An 18668-nucleotide genomic window follows, 5' to 3' on the forward strand; every position below is an offset into this window, starting at 1 on the left:
TTGTTTTCATTGTGTTTGTCTTTTGCTTAAACTGTGCAATACAGTAGACTGTTGGCTTCCCAGCCAGTAGTCCTGTGGTAGGTTGCGTTTCTTTCCCTCAAGGAATGTATAAAATACATTTGCATATTAATACAGAGGAGTCGGAGTCGGGGAGTCGGAGTCGGAAGTACTTAAAACTGAGGAGTCGGAGTCGGAACATTTATCTACCGACTCCACAGCCCTGCTTGCTTCACATCCGAATTTAGTGCTTTTGCAAAATCCTTTGTCTCCTTGGCGAACACTCCCCTCAAAGTGGCCTTAAAAGCGTCCCACTGGGTAGATACTGAGGTGCCCGAGCCATTCTCACTCCAATAATGATCCATAGCCGTTTTACATTTGATCGTCACATATTCCTCCTCTAACCACTGGGTTTTCATACGCCACATCCGTCTCCCGGTAGGCACATCCAAAGTCAGTGTGACCTCCACAGGAGAGTGATCAGACAGGGCCCTGGGCAGGTACCTGACACTAGAGATGAGGGTAGAGCATCAACAGAGGACAGCAGCATATCTATTCTAGACAGTGTCCGATGCGTCCCCGAGTGGCATGAATATGCCCTGACCCCCGGGTTGCGACATCGCCACACATCTGTGAGAGCATAACTGTCCAACCAGGAAGAAAGAGTAGGGCGCGGACCAGGTGCACACCCATGCCTGTCGAGCGACCCATCCGATACCACATTAAAATCCCCTAATAGGAGCAGCGGACCCTGAGCCACCTGCACTGCGGCACTAAGAATGTCTTCCAGGACCTGAAAGGGAGGCGGGACATATACACATACCAACGTCATACAGATCCCAAATATCTGACACACAAGGATAGCATACCTCCCCTTTGGATCAGTTTTAACCTGCAAAATATGTGCCGCCGCTTTCTTAGTGACCAAAATGGCCACCCCCCTAGAATAGGTAGAGTACTCAGCGTGTATAACCCTCATAACATTAGCCTTTTTTAACGCTAGAACTTTGGAACCTTGGAGATGTGTCTCCTGCAGCATAATAATATGGGGTTTATACCTCTTTATAAAGTCAAAAACAAGAGAGCGTTTAATTTTCGAATTCATGCCCCGGACATTCCAGAACAGTACAGTTATCTTACCCGCCATCCGGTGGGCTGACGTACCACAGGTGTGTACACAGGAACTCCCCAGCCGACCAAGGTGTGATCGACCCCTGCAACCTGTGGGGATCAAAAAAGAGAGAGACAGCGACACACGGCCCTAACCAACAAGAATAAACTTTTCCCCACCCCCCACCCCGCACACAGCCCCAACATGCCGAGTGTCTGTATCCCATAACTGCAAAACAATTCTACAGGGGGTTATAAAGGCTCCACCCCCTGGCCACAGACTCCCACTAAGGAGTATGCAGTGCTAGTTTGTAGTGGCAACGGCACTGAGTCATTAAGTCAAAAAGAAAAATAAACGTTCTTCCCTGAACCGGACAGGGATGTTCCGAGAGACGAAAGTCAGTTTGTTCAATTTGCTGGTGGATCCGCCCAGGACATGTCCCAAAAGAACCGGAGCATCAGAACAGCAACAAAATTGGGGTAGACACAAGGCAGTCTAACAGCAGCAATTCTGCGAAACACAGGTCCAAACCTGGGGCCAAGGCACGCAAAAGTTAATCAATGGCCATTTCCTCGGCTAGGGCGCCCCCTAGTGTCCAACCAACGTTAAGCCTCTGTAGAAGAAGTGAAGAAGAAAACTTTTCCCTCATCGACCACTCTGTCAGGGCTCCATTCCCGGCTCCATTGAGCTCCCGCGCATGCGCGGTACGGCAGCGCGCCATGTGCGTGGAAGCGCGCACGTGCAGGTATGCGGCAACCCTGGGGCCAATCAGAGGCCTGACACTCCTATTTAAACCAGCAGCCTTCCCTGAACAGGTTGCTGGTTTGTCTTCAGCTCCTATGTGTTTACCTGTTGCCGTACCTGCCTGTTTTGACCCGGAATTCCTGACGACTCTCCTCTCACCTGGAACCTCTGACCCTTTGGCTAATGTTACCTGGATTGCTGTTGTCTCCTGCCCCTTGACCTTGGCTTGCTCTCATGGACTCCCTCTGAACTCTCCTGCCCTTGACCCACGGCCTGTGACTCGGATTTGCCTTCATCTCCTGTGGACCCTACCAGACTTACCTACCAGTTCCTGCCTGACCAACGCTTGTCTCCAGTCTTCTGCACCTGCCCTGCTTCTGTCAGCTGCACCAAGTCTGCCTGCCAGCTCCCGGCACCTCCTTGTGCCGTCCCTCCTCTGTCCCAACTCCAGGGAGTGGTCTGCACAGGGTCGCAAAGGTGAGCCGCCCTCAGCATCTCGGTCTCGGTGAGTACAGGTTCTGACAGTACAAACCAGCCAGATGTCTGAGACCGACAGGGCGCGCTCACCCTTTGAGACGCTGTGCCAACAGGTCTCCGCCTTAACAGAGGCAGTCCAGAAGCTTCAGGAAGGCTACCTCCAGATTGATGGCCGCCTCCAACAACTGGCCGGTTCCCCAGGTCCATCCGCTGCAGCCCTAGCCTCTTCACCCGGACCTTCTGCTGCCCAAGCTCCTGCAAGCCCTGCCATGATGGGGAGTAATTCCGAACCCCGGGTCTCCATGCCCGAGCGATTCTCAGGCGACCGCCGGAAATACCGGGCTTTCAAGAACGCCTGTTCCCTTTACCTGGCCTTGCAACCTAGAACTTTTGCGACCGAAGCTGTTAAGGTTGGATTCGTAATCTCTCTCTTTTCTGAGGAGCCTCAAGCATGGGCACACTCCTTAATGGAACAACGCAGTCCAATACTTGACTCTATGGACACCTTCTTCACCCACATGGGGAAATTATACGACGATCCTCTACGTGCAGCCACAGCGGAGGGTACTCTGCACAGCTTAAATCAAGGGAGACGGCCGGTGGAAGACTACACCGCCGAATTTAGAAAGTGGTCTGCTGACACAGGCTGGAATGAGCTGGCCCTCAGGTACCAATACCGCCAGGGCCTCTCTGAGAACCTAAAGGATGAGCTTGCAAGGTCGGCACCCCCTGCCTCTCTGGAGGATTTAATCCAAACCGCCACTCAGCTGGATAGGCGCCTTCGAGAACGTCGTTCGGAGAGGTTCCAGTCCAACCGGCCTAACTGGGTTCCACCAAGATATGCTCCAGTACCTCCGCCTCACCCGGCTCCACCAAACACCTCATTACCCGACCCAGAGCCGATGCAGCTTGGTATAGTATGGGCCCCTCTGACTCCAGAAGAGAGACTCCGGAGGCGTCAATCTAACCTCTGTCTGTACTGCGGAGCCGCCGGACACTTTTTGCGCACTTGCCCAGTAAGGCCTTGTAAGTCGAAACCTCCATCTGCTATCAATTTCCCTGTTACCAGTTTGCCTCAGACTTATGTTATCCTCTTTCTTTCCCTACAGCTCCCGGAAGGGGCAACACGCCTGCCGGCGATAATTGATTCCGGGGCCTGCAGCTGCTTCTTGGACTCATCCTTGGCCCAAAAGCTGCGTATCCCCTGCCGTACCAAGGATTTTCAGCTGCAAGTTCATCTGGCTGACGGCTCTCTTCCCCGTTCCGGATTGATTACCCAGGAAACCCTTCCTCTTTGTGCCATCTCAGATTCTGGGCACCGGGAGTTCCTCTGTTTGGACTTGATCCCGTCCCCCATGTTCCCTATCATTCTGGGTCTCCCTTGGCTACAAGTTCATCTGCCCTGCATTGATTGGCTCAAGAAAGAAGTCAGCTTCCCTTCCACCTACTGTTCCCAGCACTGTCTCGCACCCGTTCCAGTCTCCTGCTCCACGTTAACTACTCCACCTGAAGACCTACAGCATGTTCCTCCAGCCTACCTAGACTTCAAGGATGTCTTTGACAAAAAACAAGCCGATTGTCTCCCACCACATCGGTCATATGACTGCCCCATTGACCTCTTGCCCGGATCTGAAATTCCCTTTGGGCGCATATTCCCCTTGTCAGAGACTGAGTTGAAGACCCTCAAGGCCTATATTGAAGAAAATTTAAGTAAGAAGTTCATCCGTCCCTCCTCCTCGCCAGCGGGGGCGGGGATCTTCTTTGTCGAGAAAAAATGGATCGCTTAGACCCTGCATTGATTATAGGGAGTTAAACAAAATTACCATCAAGAATCGGTACCCGCTGCCTCTAATCCCCGAGCTCTTTCAAAGGTTCCGATCAGCTCAGGTTTTTTCTAAATTGGACCTCCGGGGCGCCTACAATTTGGTCCGAATAAGGGCAGGAGATGAGTGGAAGACTGCGTTCAGGTCCAGATTCGGGCACTTCGAGTATCTGGTCATGCCCTTTGGGCTTTGTAATGCGCCCGCCACTTTCCAGCATCTAGTCAATGACATTTTTCGACAATTTTTAGATGACTTCCTCGTAGTCTACTTGGACGATATTCTCATCTTTTCGGCCACAAAAGAATTACATCGGCAACATGTCAGGCAGGTTCTCACCATCTTGAGACAACACCGGCTTTATCTCAAATCAGAAAAATGCGAGTTCGAAAAGACATCAGTGCAATTTTTAGGATTCATCATTTCTGTGAATGGGGTAGCCATGGATCCCCAGAAAATCAGTGCTATCCAGGAGTGGGCACCTCCAACAGACAAGAAGGGCGTTCAGCGCTTCATTGGCTTCGCCAATTTTTATAGACGATTCATCATCGGTTTTTCATCAATTGTTTCTCCCATCACCAAGTTGACCCGCCAGGGGCACCGCTTCCAGTGGCCACAAGAGGCTCAGGAGGCCTTTATCAAACTCAAAGCGGCCTTTACCTCGGCACCTGTACTTTGTCATCCGGATTCTACGTTACCTTTTGTTCTAGAAGTGGACGCCTCGGAATCTGCTACAGGCGCTATTCTTTCCCAGAGACAGGGACCGAAGTCGCTTCTTCACCCAGTAGCCTACGCCTCTCGGAAACTAAGTCCTCCTGAGCGCAATTACGACGTAGGCGATAGAGAACTACTGGCCATAAAATTTGCACTGGAGGAGTGGAGGTACCTGCTGGAGGGGGCAGCGCATCCCATTATCATTTTCACTGACCACAGGAACCTGGAATACTTACGGTCTGCAAAACGCCTTAGGCCCAGACAAGCCCGTTGGGCTCTTTTTTTTGCTCGCTTCAATTTCCATATTACCTATCGTCCTGGCGCAAAAAATGGAAAAGCTGATGCCCTCTCCAGGATGTTTCCAGAGACGCCCGATACTTCCGAGCCCAGCACGATCCTGTCACCTCAAAATTTTTTGCTTCTCCCTCAAACAGATTTGTTGACTGCTCTAAAGACCGCATGCCAACGGTGCCCTGATCATGAGGTTTCCTCCTTGGAGAAAAAGGACGACCTGCTGTGGTCTCGTGGGAAGATTTTTGTTCCAACAGAGGCAAGACAGTTAATCCTCAGCACCTTCCATGATCGTAAATTAGCTGGCCATTTTGGTACCCGTAAAACTTCCGAACTGATCTCTCGCTCCTTCTGGTGGCCTAAATGGAGGTCCGACTGCAAGGATTATGTCTCTTCCTGCATTCGCTGCCAGCGGAGTAAGGGGCCAAACACGAAGACCTGGGGGCTGCTGAAACCCCTTCCTATCCCAGAACGGCCCTGGATTGACATCTCCATGGACTTTATTGTCGATTTGCCTCCTTCAGCCGGGTTTACCACGATCCTAGTCTTGGTGGACCGTCTGTCCAAGATGGCGCATTTCTTGCCTATGGTGGGTACGCCCTCCGCGGCAGACACAGCCAAAATCTTTTTTAAAGAGATTATCAAGCTCCATGGAGTGCCCAAAAGCATAGTATCTGACAGAGGTACTCAATTCACATCCAAATTTTGGAAGGAACTTTGCAGAGCTTTGGAAGTGAAGATCTGTCTGTCCTCGGCCTATCACCCTCAAAGTAATGGCCAGACAGAGCGCACTAATCAAACGCTAGAACAGTATCTACGATGCTTTTGCTCAGTCTCCCAAGACGATTGGTCCTCCTTGTTATCTACAGCCGAGTTCGCTTACAATAATTCCATACATTCTTCCACAAACCAAACCCCGTTCTGGGCTAACTTCGGTTTTCACCCTTCCTTTTTGCCGGACTCCATCCCGGAAACATCTGTGCCAGCGGTCCAGGAACGTGTGACCTGCATCCAGCAAAACTTTCAGAAGTTACAGGAAAGCATGCAGCAAGCTCAGCAGGACTATAAGAGGTTCCATGACAAGGGAGGAAGGATTGCCCTGTCTTCAAAGTGGGTGAGAAGGTCTGGCTATCCGCCACCAACCTCAAGTTACCTATTCCCTCTCGGAAGCTGGGTCCAAGGTTCATCGGGCCATTTGAGATCAGGCGAGAAATCAACCCAGTAGCTTTTGAGTTGGCTTGAGTTGGCAGGTCCTACAAGATCCACCCTGTGTTTCACGCCTCCCTGCTTAAGCCCGTTGTGTCTGACCCCTTCAACGGTAGAGAAGAACTGCCGCCACCACCAGTGGAGATTGAGGGGGAAAAGGAATTTGAGGTGGAGGCCATCTTGAATTGTAGGAAGAGAGGAAGACAATTACAATACCTCATCAAATGGAAGGGGTATCCCCCTGAAGACAACTCCTGGGAGCCTTCCCGAAATCTCCATGCCCCTCGTCTGATTCGGGCCTTTCATGCGGAGCACCCTGAGGTGATGGACAGTTTGGGCGTCCGGAGTCCGCCCCTTGGGAGGGGGCACTGTCAGGGCTCCATTCCCGTCCATTGAGCTCCCGCGCATGCGCGGTACGGCAGCGCGCCGTGTGCGTGGAAGCGCGCACGTGCAGGTATGCGGCAACCCTGGGGCCAATCAGAGGCCTGACACTCCTATTTAAACCAGCAGCCTTCCCTGAACAGGTTGTTGGTTTGTCTTCAGCTCCTATGTGTTTACCTGTTGCCGTACCTGCCTGTTTTGACCCGGAATTCCTGACGACTCTCCTCTCACCTGGAACCTCTGACCCTTTGGCTAATGTTACCTGGATTGCTGTTGTCTCCTGCCCCTTGACCTTGGCTTGCTCTCATGGACTCCCTCTGAACTCTCCTCCTGCCCTTGACCCTCGGCTGTGACTCGGATTTGCCTTCATCTCCTGCCTTGACCTCGGAGCCTTCATCTCCTGTGGACCCTACCAGACTTACCTACCAGTTCCTGCCTGACCAACGCTTGTCTCCAGTGTTCTGCACCTGCCCTGCTTCTGTCAGCTGCACCAAGTCTGCCTGCCAGCTCCCGGCACCGGTGCCTCCTTGTGCCGTCCCTCCTCTGTCCCAACTCCAGGGAGTGGTCTGCACAGGGTCGCAAAGGTGAGCCGCCCTCAGCATCTCGGTCTCGGTGAGTACAGGTTCTGACACACTCTGAGCTTTGCTGGGTACATCATACTGTAGGCCATGTGCGCGTCCCTCAGCCTCTTTTTAACATGCAGAAAGCTAGCCCTCTGTTTTTGCGTAGCAGCAGAAAAATCAGGATAAATAGAAATTCATTCATCCATTGAATTGCAGATCTCCTACAGTGCGGGCTGCACAGAGGATATTTTCATGGTCCCTGAAATGCAGAATGCGTGCAATCATCGGATGCGGATGAGACCCAGGAGGGGGGGGTTTTGATGGTACCCGGTGGGCCCTTTCTATGGCAAACAGACGGGAGAACGTACTGTCCTCCATGTTGTCTTTAAGCCAGAGTTCAAGAAAATCTTCAGGCTGCTTGCCCTCTACTTTCTCAGGGAAACCGACAAAAGTATGTTATTCCTCCTTTGGCGGTCCTCCATGTCCCAGAGCTTATCAGTATGGGCTTCACACAGTGTACAGTTTGCAGCTTATTTTCCAGGGGACGCACCACATCTTCTAAGTCACTAATCCTTTGCTCAGCCTCCCCAGCTCTTTCTCTGATGGTCTGCACATCATGCTTGAGGAATGACATTTCAGCCCTTATGCCATCTATGTGCTCAGTCAGTGTGGCCTGGCAGTTGCAGATGGCCTCCATAATTTGCTTCAGGGAGGACTCCCCCTCTCCCCCACCAGACCCTGCATCCCCCTCTGTCTGTGATGGCAATCCATCTCTGGGCAGCCCCTGCTTCCTCTGTCCCTTAGGTCTGGGGGGCAGCTGGCTTACCTTGCCACTGGGGAGAGGTGGCCAGTCAGCTCCATCAGCTTGTGCAGGATCGGGGCCTTGTTCCTCCGCCATGTGGGCGCCGCCATCTTGCGATCCCCAGGCAAACGGGGACAGACGTTCTGTAGGGGATCCCATGGGTGCCCGGCCGTATTTCACCATACCCCCGTAATCAGCACTACCTCCGGGGCCTGGGGGTGCCCTTGTTAGGAAGGATCCTTGCCTCCGATGCTCAGGATGAGTGCAGGATTCCCTGTCCTAGACGGAGCTCCGGACCAGCGCTGCTTACATGTCGGCCGCTGGCTCCCCACACACGGTCAATTTAATTGACATTTTTTAAAACGTCGTTTTTTTTCATCACATAAAGTGATGGTTTGTACGCGGCATAAGAGTGACACAACGACTTGAAAGAACTAGCGTTCATTTTACCACTACATTATATGCATCAAGTGATCATTCTCTCGTTTCACCCTGTTTATTGGAATACAAACAGAGGTGCACCAACTGAGCTAGCAGAAGATTAACTGACACAAAAAGGAACTGTCACCAGTTTCTCTGTTCCCAGGAGTTGCCACGGCAGGACACACACCAGTTGAGCTGTTCACTAGAGGGAGCCATTCAGTTGTGAACTTATGTGTTTGATATAACTGCTTGCATCACTTGTTATTTTACTGTTTTGGTGAGTTGTGTGGGACTTGGTGGAGAGGTGTCCCAGTGCTGATGTCATTGCATTGGGAGATTCCTCCACCATCCTCTCTCTCAGGTCTGACTTCAGGCCATGTTACTGAAGCAAAAGAAATTCTGAACCTGTTGTGTCCCATTGACTTTTTACAGGGAGCTGTGTGTAGTCAATGCAATTTGTGTAACCATTGTTCCATTCTTTTTATGCCGAGTAAATATTTTATCACTAGTTTGGAAAAAATCAAGAGATAGTGTTGCGCTCCAATAGCATAGAATGGTGTAAGTGGTAACATGTATAAATAACCAAAATAGTATAATTGATAAATGAATGTGCAAATATGCAAATAGACTGACTGAAAGATAAAAATCGCTATAAATGCTAAGATAAGGTGCATCCAAATGTGAACTGAATGAATGTGCAAACAGTGCAGATAAGGTGACTCAGGTGCATAAATAAAATCACAACGTAAAGATAGTGGCCCAGATTCAGGTACAACTTGCGCGGGCGCAATCGCGATATGTGCCGCGCAAGTACGGATTTGCGCCCAGGCAAATCTGCGGATGACCCAGAAAGCAAGCTAAGCCTGAAATGAGGCAATTTTCCACGGACGCAGTTTCTCTGCCCCGGCGCAATTAAGGGGCATTTTTGCACAGGGTGCAACTTGCAATCTCATGGTTTTCCCTCAGCAAATATGCAAATGAGGAACTACCGGTGATTCAGAAACTTGCGCGTGTGAGGCGCATTTTGCGCACAAAGCGCACAAGCTGTTCTGCCCGGGCAAATTTGCACATTATAAAAGCAGGGGCAAGTTAGCAACAGATGGCCACAGGTCAGCTGGTGTTACGTACCTGGGTGTGAGCCTGACGCGTGGAGGGAGACCTCCCGTACAACCCCGGCTCGGAGACCACTGGAATGGGGACAGTGGTGGTAGGAGCGTGGTGGGGTACAGGTGCCTGTTCTGGTTGTTGCTGCTGGTGAGATGGGAACCGAGAGACAGGAAGCAGATGATGCAGGTTTGCAGACTTAGTAGATGCAGGTCAGCAGAGCGTGGATGCAGGTCAGCAGAGCCGAGGATGCAGGTTAGCAGAGGCGTGGATGCAGGTTAGCAGAGGCGTGGGTGCAGGTTAGCAGCGCAGCAGGTGCAGGTGGGCGGAGTCAGGCAGGCCGGGTCATACACTTGGAGTCATAGCAGAAGCAATAGGCAGAAGAGTAGTCAGTCCAGGCCGGGTCTTGGCAACGGGTATTTAAGCAGGGAACAGAGCAAGGTCAACAAGCCAGAGTCAGGATTGGAGCAGGAAGCAGAGTCAGGAAGCCGGGTCATACACTTGGAACAGAATGCTTTCAAACAGCAACAGGAGCTCAGGGAACAGATGCAGATCAAGCCGCGAGGTGCAGCATCACCACAGTGTCTTTTATAGGCTTGCTGGGTGCCAAAGATGCGTCTAATGCGTGCGCAAGCGACGGCTGGTTAGGTACGTTTTGGCGCGTGCGCGAAGGAGCGCGCAACGGCTGCATAGCTGTGTGCAAGGTCGGTGGTTGGCGCATGCGCGTAGGTGCGTGCCGAGGGGAGCGAACAGGACGTCCCTGACAGCTGGAGAGCAACTACAGCAGCACCAATACGGACGAACTGAAGAGCACCCACACTTTCTGGACCTCACATCTGTGTGCCAACATGCCAGGGGCAGCTATGGTTCTAGCAATACTAGAGAGTGAACCGACTCGTAGGAGTGCACGGGAGAGGATATACCGAGTGCGCAGGAACATCTTTGACATGAGTGATATTGAGGTGTATCGCATGTTTAGATTCAGCCCTGACGTCATCCTGGATTTAGCCACAATCCTGCATGATGACATCACCAGCCAGACACATCGTGGACATGCAGTGGAGCCACTGGTGAAGGTAGTGGCAACCCTGCATTTCCTGGCAAGTGGATCTTTTCAACGCACAGGTGGAATTGTGGCTGGGATGTCCCAATCCAGCATGAGCAGGTGTGTGCACCAAGTTATCCCTGCAATCCTCAGGCGCATGTCACACCAGTTCATCAAACCCACCCAGGAGGACCTGCGGCAGAAGGCAATCACAGATTTCTATCAAATAGCCAGATTCCCACGCACTGTGGGTGCCGTTGATTGTACCCATGTGGCACTACGGCCCCCCCGTGAACTAGAGCATATCTACTGTAATAGGAAGCACTGGCATTCCATAAATGTCCAGGCGATCAAGGATGCCCTTGGCCTCATATGGCATGTCCGTGCCAAACACCCCGGGTCCTGCCATGACAGTTTCATCTACCGTCAGAGCAGCATCCCCACCGAATTTGACCAGAACATGTATGGGGACGGCTGGCTGATTGGTGAGTGACATGGGTGTCAGGTATGACTGTCCCCCCCCATGATGCAGACATCACGAGGGGCACATGCATGACTAACATCCTTCTGTCTTTTTCCTTCCAGGTGACTCTGCATATGCACTGGGACCCCATATGATGACTCCATTCCGGAACCCCCAAACCCCAGGAGAGGAAAGATTTAATGAAGATCACGCACGTACCCGTGCAGTGGTGGAGCGCACATTTGGCATCCTTAAGTCCCGTTTCAGATGCCTGGATAAATCCGGGGGGACCCTGTTGTATTCCCCAGACTTTGTATGCAAGATGATCGGTGCATGTTGTATTCTGCACAACTTTGCCCAGAGAAAGGGCCTGCAGATTGACATATGTGATGACCTGACCCCCGAACCCCACAATCCCCCCCAAGAAACTCTACCGGGTCTACTGAGGGAAGAGCAATCAGGAGTGGTCTCGTGGAACGTCTCTTTTCACGTTAAACACACACATTAATCATGTCACAAGTAGAATGCACGCGTGCACACCACTGTGGTCCCTAGCACACACACCCCACATGCACCCAAAATTGGATTAGACCCAAGGATACCCCATGGTATCAGGGAGCAGAAACGCCGCGTCAAGGCTCCAATTATGTTGCTGTCCATTCATACACCTTTCACATGGCAGAGGGTGACACCCCTTTTCCAGCAGGAGTGACACCCCCCCCATTTACACACCAGTCACACTGTAGTATACACTCCTCACCGTGTGTAGGGACTACAAAATAAAATAAAAACTCAAACTTTGAGCATAACGAAAATATCAAAAAACTCATAATCTGAGTATAAACTAAATAAAAACACATAATCTGAGCATAAACTAAATAAAAGCTCAAAATCTGAGGCAAAAAAAAAAAAATTAAAAAGGAAAATATATATATATATTTTTTTAGACATCCTTGTGCCAAGGGTGCCCCGGCTCTGGCTCCTCAGTCGGCGTGGTTGAGCCTGTGGTGGGGATGGAGCCTGGGCTGAGGATGGAGCCTGTGGTGGGGATGGAGGGGGGGAGGAGCATCAACCACTACTTCCTCACTCCTGGCAGGTGGTGCCTGCATGACCTCCATGGCGTTGGCCTGGCGGGTGAGGACATTGTAGGTCTGTGCCAACATCCGCATCTGCCGGGTGGTCGTGTTCCTGTGGTGCCGCCGGGTTAATCTCCCCTCCTCCCGCACAGCAGCAGTGTTGGCCTCCACCGCACCTGCCAACCTGCTCACCTCCGCTGTGAGCAATGCGGTGGCACCCTGCTGCTCAACCATACAGGTCACCATGGCTGCACAGTTCACACTAACTTCCTCCAGGCTCTCAGTAGAACGTTTCCCCCGGTCAGCATGCAGGGTGAGGGCCTGCTGCACAGAGGAGGAGGAGGATGCCAGGCTGTCCGCCACCCGCCTCAAGTCTCCCACCATGTCCCCTATATGGCGGGTCTGCCGGGCCTGTTCCTCCTGCAGACCTTCGCGGAGGCTGGAGGGTACACCCCTCGTTTTGCATAGAGCCTTCCTTGGAGGAGAGGCTGGGGCACGAACTGAGGGAGAAGAAGGGGGCCACACTGGAGGGAGGGACACTGGAGGGGGGGGACACTGGAGGGGCTTGCCCTGGAGGGGCTTGCCCTGGAGGGGGATGATGTTATGGTCAGGGGGGTGGTGGGGAGGTCAGGGATGGTGGGATCCTCCTGGAGGTACACAGATTCATCCAGGTTGAGGATAATGGACTCCTCCACCACTTCCTCCTCCCTAGATGGACTATGGGCGATATCCTCCTCCACCAACATGCCCAGTATCTCCATGGGGCCTGACTGGACCCCATGCTGATGGGGGGATGGCGTGGGTCGCCCTACAGCCGACGACGGCCCAGCTTCATCATCAACATCTGTGGATGTAAAAAAGAAAATCAGTAAAAACACCTGGCCGAAGTCAGGCAATAAATACTGACCCAGCGCACTAATGGATAATGACTTATGCGATTTTTTGCTATTGCACAAAGAATCGCCAGTCATTAAATGGAAAAAGAAGCAGTCCCAATGGGACATATGCAGTAAACACATACAATAGGTTTGACCCACTGCCTGGGCAGGGCACTAGGGACAATAAGAATAACGGACCCACCCCACACCCGGTTTCTTTTTTAGGGAAGGGGAAGAGGGGAGTAGGCCGAGGGAGAGGACGAGGCAACAGACCCTGGAGGGGGAGGCCTCAACAACAATACAATCACAACACCACTGGTGGAACCCCCCTCAATGGCAGGAATACCGCAGCCCAGCCAGACACAGAAATCCAACACGGAGAGGTGTAGAGCAGGCAGAAGGATCAACCAGAAAAAGGCCAAGACAAACAGAGTGAGTGGCATATATAATCTTTCCACTATCACTCTATCGCAAAAAGAAATAAACATCCTTAATGCAGGCCTGAAATGTTCATCCACAAAACCTATGAGCAAGTTTGATGTGTACATAGACGTACACAAATTTGTCAGGAAAATGAACATGAAAAGATATTTTTATCAAATACAGGCATAACTTATAAAACCAAACCAAAATAAACTATAGGGATTGACAGTGGACTCAGAAATAGGTCCCTTTTAATCCGCAGCAGCAAGCCAACCATCAGATTGAAGTCTTCAAACAAGTAGTCTTAAGGGACTTGGAAGATCTACCACTAAAAATAACCTTAATCCCAAGCATATTAGAGAAGGCATTAAGGCCTTGGAAGCCAGGAAAGAAGTCATTATACGCCCGGCGGATAAAGGTGGAGTGGTAATAATGGATAAAACCTTTTACCACACACAACTCCAAAATATGCTTGATGATGATGTACATACAGTCACTACCAAAGGACCCCACAAAAAATTATAGAACAGAACTACGTAATCTGGTGGATTATGGCTACCATGCGAGTGATCACTAAAAAAGAAAAAGCATTCCTATGTCCTAGCTTTAACCGTATACCAACGATATATACGGTACCAAAAATTCATAAGCATGCAGTTACCCCCCGGCCAGGCCGATAGTTAACGGCATTGAATCAGTCACTTCCCGTGTAGGACAGTACTTAGACTTCTTCCTACAAACTAGTACAAAACACCAAGGCCTCTTGAAAGACACCACTAGTTTTATACGAAAATTGAGAGAGGTCAGTATATCCAAAGACACTGACACTTTCCTCGTCACGGCTGATGTTTCAGCGTTATACACAAATACAACACGACGATGCGCTGTTGGCGCTCAATTGGGCTATGTGCCAGCGGGAGGACGTACCATACACTCAGAAGAAATTTTGAAGATGATACTAGAATTTTGCCTGTCAAGAAATTATTTTTGGTACGCAGGAGAATTTTACAGTCAAAAAACGGGGTCGCTATGGGAGCCAAGTTCGCTCCAAGCCTGGCGAACCTCTTCATGAGTGAGTGGGAGGACAAGTGGATATACAAAAACCGACGAGTGAACTAATTTTCTACACTAGATATATTGATGATTTATTTATAGTGTGGCAGGGATCTGAAGAGACTTGAAAGAATTTACGACTTGGCTTAATACTAACAAGAATAATATCAAGTTAGAATATAACTGGGATATACAGCAAATCCATTATCTTGACGTACTTGTTATGAAGGAGGGAGATAAGCTTACTACCAAAGCATACTTTAAAAGCACAGATAGAAACAGTTATATACCTGTGCAGAGTGGACATCACCCTCACTGGTTGAGGAACATTTCAAAAGGCCAGTTTATGCGCATACGTCGCAACTGCACACATGATAAGGATTATGAAATACAATCATCAATTATTACAGACCGTTTTTTTGAAAAAGGGTATAATCATGACACATTAGAACAAATTAGAGTAGTTGTAGGTAGGAACTCTCAGGAGACCCTATTACAACCCAAAAATAAAAACCCTGACCGAAAGCATGAATGGGGATTTATATCCCAATATCACGAGCAATATAGAGAAGTGGAGAACATTTTTAGGAAACACTGGAACATCTTAACTATGGACAAAATACTGAAACCAACTTTACCTGAAGTACCTACCTTTATATATAGGAAGACTCCATCATTTGGAGATCAGGTGGTTAAAAAGGTCCTTGATCAACCAAAACCGGTACAGATGTTCTGGGACCAAAAAGGTTTCCATGCATGTCGTCGTTGTAAAGCATGCCAACAGGTATCCACCCACCTACGAGGTCTTACGAGCTTCACGTCTACAGCAAATGGTAGACAGTTTCAAATTAAGGAATGCATAACCTGTGCGTCCACACATGTGGTTTACGCTTTGGAGTGCCCGTGTGGCCTTATGTACATTGGCCGCACCAAACGCACTTTGGGAAAACGAGTCTCAGAGCACATATATAACATTAAGACCGGCTATGAGGATCATAGCGTGTCGTTGCACTTCCTTAAAAAACACGACCGAAACCCTATAGGCCTCAAATTTTGGGGAGTGGACAAGATACACCCAAAGTGGCGGGGTGCAAATATGGTAAGGGAAATATCCAAGTCTGAAACGAAATGGATATTCCTGACCAACACTTTGAGCCCCAGGGGGTTAAATATAGAACTTGACCTCAATTGTTTTATCAGTAACCATTAAAAATTAAAAATTAAAGACCCCACATATTAATGTATAGAATTCTAATGTTTTTTCTTCTTTTTTGCCTTTTTCCGTTGGAAGTCTAAAGGGTTAAGGCATAATACTGTATGATCATACAAGACATGCCTAGCATGAATAGCTAACTTAACATGTTATACCTAAGTAGCAAGGAGGTCAATCAGAGAATACAGCTAAGACCACAGTTACTAAGAGGTAGGGTGGGTAGTCATACTCCCACGCCTTTTTATACCCCCCCCCCTTCTCTTTGCAAATTAAAATCGGAGATATCAATTCGGAGAGATTTTAAATAAAATATATTTTTTGATATTTTTAATATATTTTTTACTAGTAAATATACAGTTTGAATTTATATGTATGCATATTTTTATATCAGTATATGGGTGGGAAGGAGAATATGTAGATGTGGATTGAGAACCAATGCCACAGTAACGATTTTATGAAATATCATGGACTTTTGTATTTTAATTGCTTTTATTAGTAATTGTTATTACATATGAGATAGTTAATGCTGTGTATTCCCAGTAAATCTTGATGTTTGTTTTATAAGGATCCTTAGTGAGACTAGAAAGGTACCCAGTAAATTCTGGCTTGCTGAGGATCACTCTTGGTGGTAGAATAAACATGCGATTTAACAAAGAGGGAATGCATCGTGAACATTGACCACTGGGGACGCAGTGAGTTCACAGCAGGCAGAAAACAATACACGCTCAGCGTAGCTGTCAGCTGGATACGTAACGCCTGTTAAGTCTGCTTATTGGCAACTATCAACACAGGGCATCCCCAGTCCTCAGTGAGCATTCAGCCGACGTCATGCAGAGGGCTGGCGGCTTGAATGAATGGCGCTATAAATAAGGTTAGTTCACGACATGTGGCCACGCCCTCTGAAGACGTGACATCCAATCACGAAACGCGTCAGGGCGTGACCACGTGATCTAATCGTCCAATCAGGTGCACTGGATCCCGGGACTTACGGCGACAGGAGGAGGAATCCCCAGGAGCTGCACACCTTAATGATTGAGACACAGCGCCATATTTGAATCCTTATACTAGTAAGCACAACATTGAAGAGCTCTTGTATCCTGTATAAATAAACGATTTTACACTATGCAGAGTCTCTCTCTTATCCTTACATGATTACATGAATTTGAGCACCTCCAGAGACTATCAGGTGTCAGGAGAAGGACGGAGGAGAGATCCAGCTGTATCTGAATACTCTGCTGAAAGACAGCCAGCGATCCGTGCCTATTGATACCATCTATCTGGTGAGTGAGGTCCCTTAGGGGATCCCTACGAGTCAAATTTGTATAACAGCACAATTATTGCAGAAGTGTTTTGCAACATTGCATTTGTAGGACTGGTGAAAGAACCCTGCGTTTTTGTGCATGATAACATCTGAGACATTCATCATTGTCTATTGATTCCAGAGCAGATTTTGTTTGCATTCAGGACTGTATTATTTAGAGCAGAATCTTTGCATTGAGGACTCTGTTATTGTTTTGAAGTTCCACTTAGTTTATTTATGTGGCAATTCTTATTGATATCTCACATCAGAGACTCCATATTTTTTAGCAGGATGTGGTAACACATTAATGGTTTAAGCACGAAGGTCTTACAACTAGCGCTGTTAATGTTTATTTTAATTGGTGTATTAGACCATTGATTTTATAGGCATACTTGAATTAGATATCATCTGTGGATGACACAAAACAAAAATGTTGCTGGAGCAACACACTTATCACACGTTCCCTTCTACCCCCTCCCATGATACACAGCAAATATGAGATAAAACACACTTGTTACATGTTCCCTTCTACCCCCTCACATGTTCCCTTCTACCCCCTCCCATGATACACAGCAAATATGAGAAAAAATAAACGTGTTACATGTTCCCTTCTACCCCCTCATATGTTCACTTCTACCCCCTCCCATGATACACAGCAAATATGAGAAAAAATTAACTTACCAGTCCCCAACTCCCCAACAGTGGAGTCATAGCCTGGGAGTCCCTCCACCTGCTCCAGCGCTAAACTTTGTACGATCACCTCCTCCGGATTTAATCGTAAAGAGCAGGCTGGTCCTCCTCCCATGCCCCTGCTATGCTTTCGGATTATGACAATTTTGTCCCTGACTCGACGACGCATGTCACAAAATTTTTTTTGAATGTCCTCCCAGGTCCTCTCCTCAATGCCCAGGGCATTTATGTCCAAAGTTATGGCCTCATATATTGCCCTCCTTTGGGCTACGGTGGTATTCTTCCGCTCTGAACCAAAAAGAACAGCAGTATGGCGCGTGAGTGCCGCCAGCAGTATATCCATCTCAGCGGAGATAAAATTTGCTTTTCGTTTTTTTTTCTTATCAGGAGGTGCCATCTCAGAAAAAAGTGCAACATTACCTTGCTCAGGGGGGGTGGAACAAGCAGGATGTAATTTTGCACAGGACCTGCGCAGGTCTGCCCCTATTGATTTGCTCAGTGCAAGCAGGTGGGCAGGATTTGCCCTGAAAATAGGACAGGCGCAGTTTCACGCATGCGCAGACGGGAGCGGCCGAACTGCACATGCGTGCGCCCGGCGCAAACCACTGCTGAGCCAAAAAAGAATCATTTGCATAGGGGCACACCCACTTTCACCTGCGCTGGCTTGCGCCCTCAATTATGCCTGCAAATTATCACACAAAAGGAATCCTGAATCAGGTGGCAATCTTGACAAATTGCCCCGGCGCAGAGAAATTCAGCTGAGCTGAACAGGTGTAAGTAATGGGCAAATCTACCTGAATCTGGGCCAATATATGCAGTCGCAGAGGAAATCACAGGATGGTGTTATGCTCCAATCAAAATGAATGACATAACTGATATACAACAATGATGGAT

This window comes from Rana temporaria, chromosome 13, assembly GCF_905171775.1.
Source record: "Rana temporaria chromosome 13, aRanTem1.1, whole genome shotgun sequence".
Classification (NCBI taxonomy): Eukaryota; Metazoa; Chordata; class Amphibia; order Anura; family Ranidae; genus Rana; species Rana temporaria.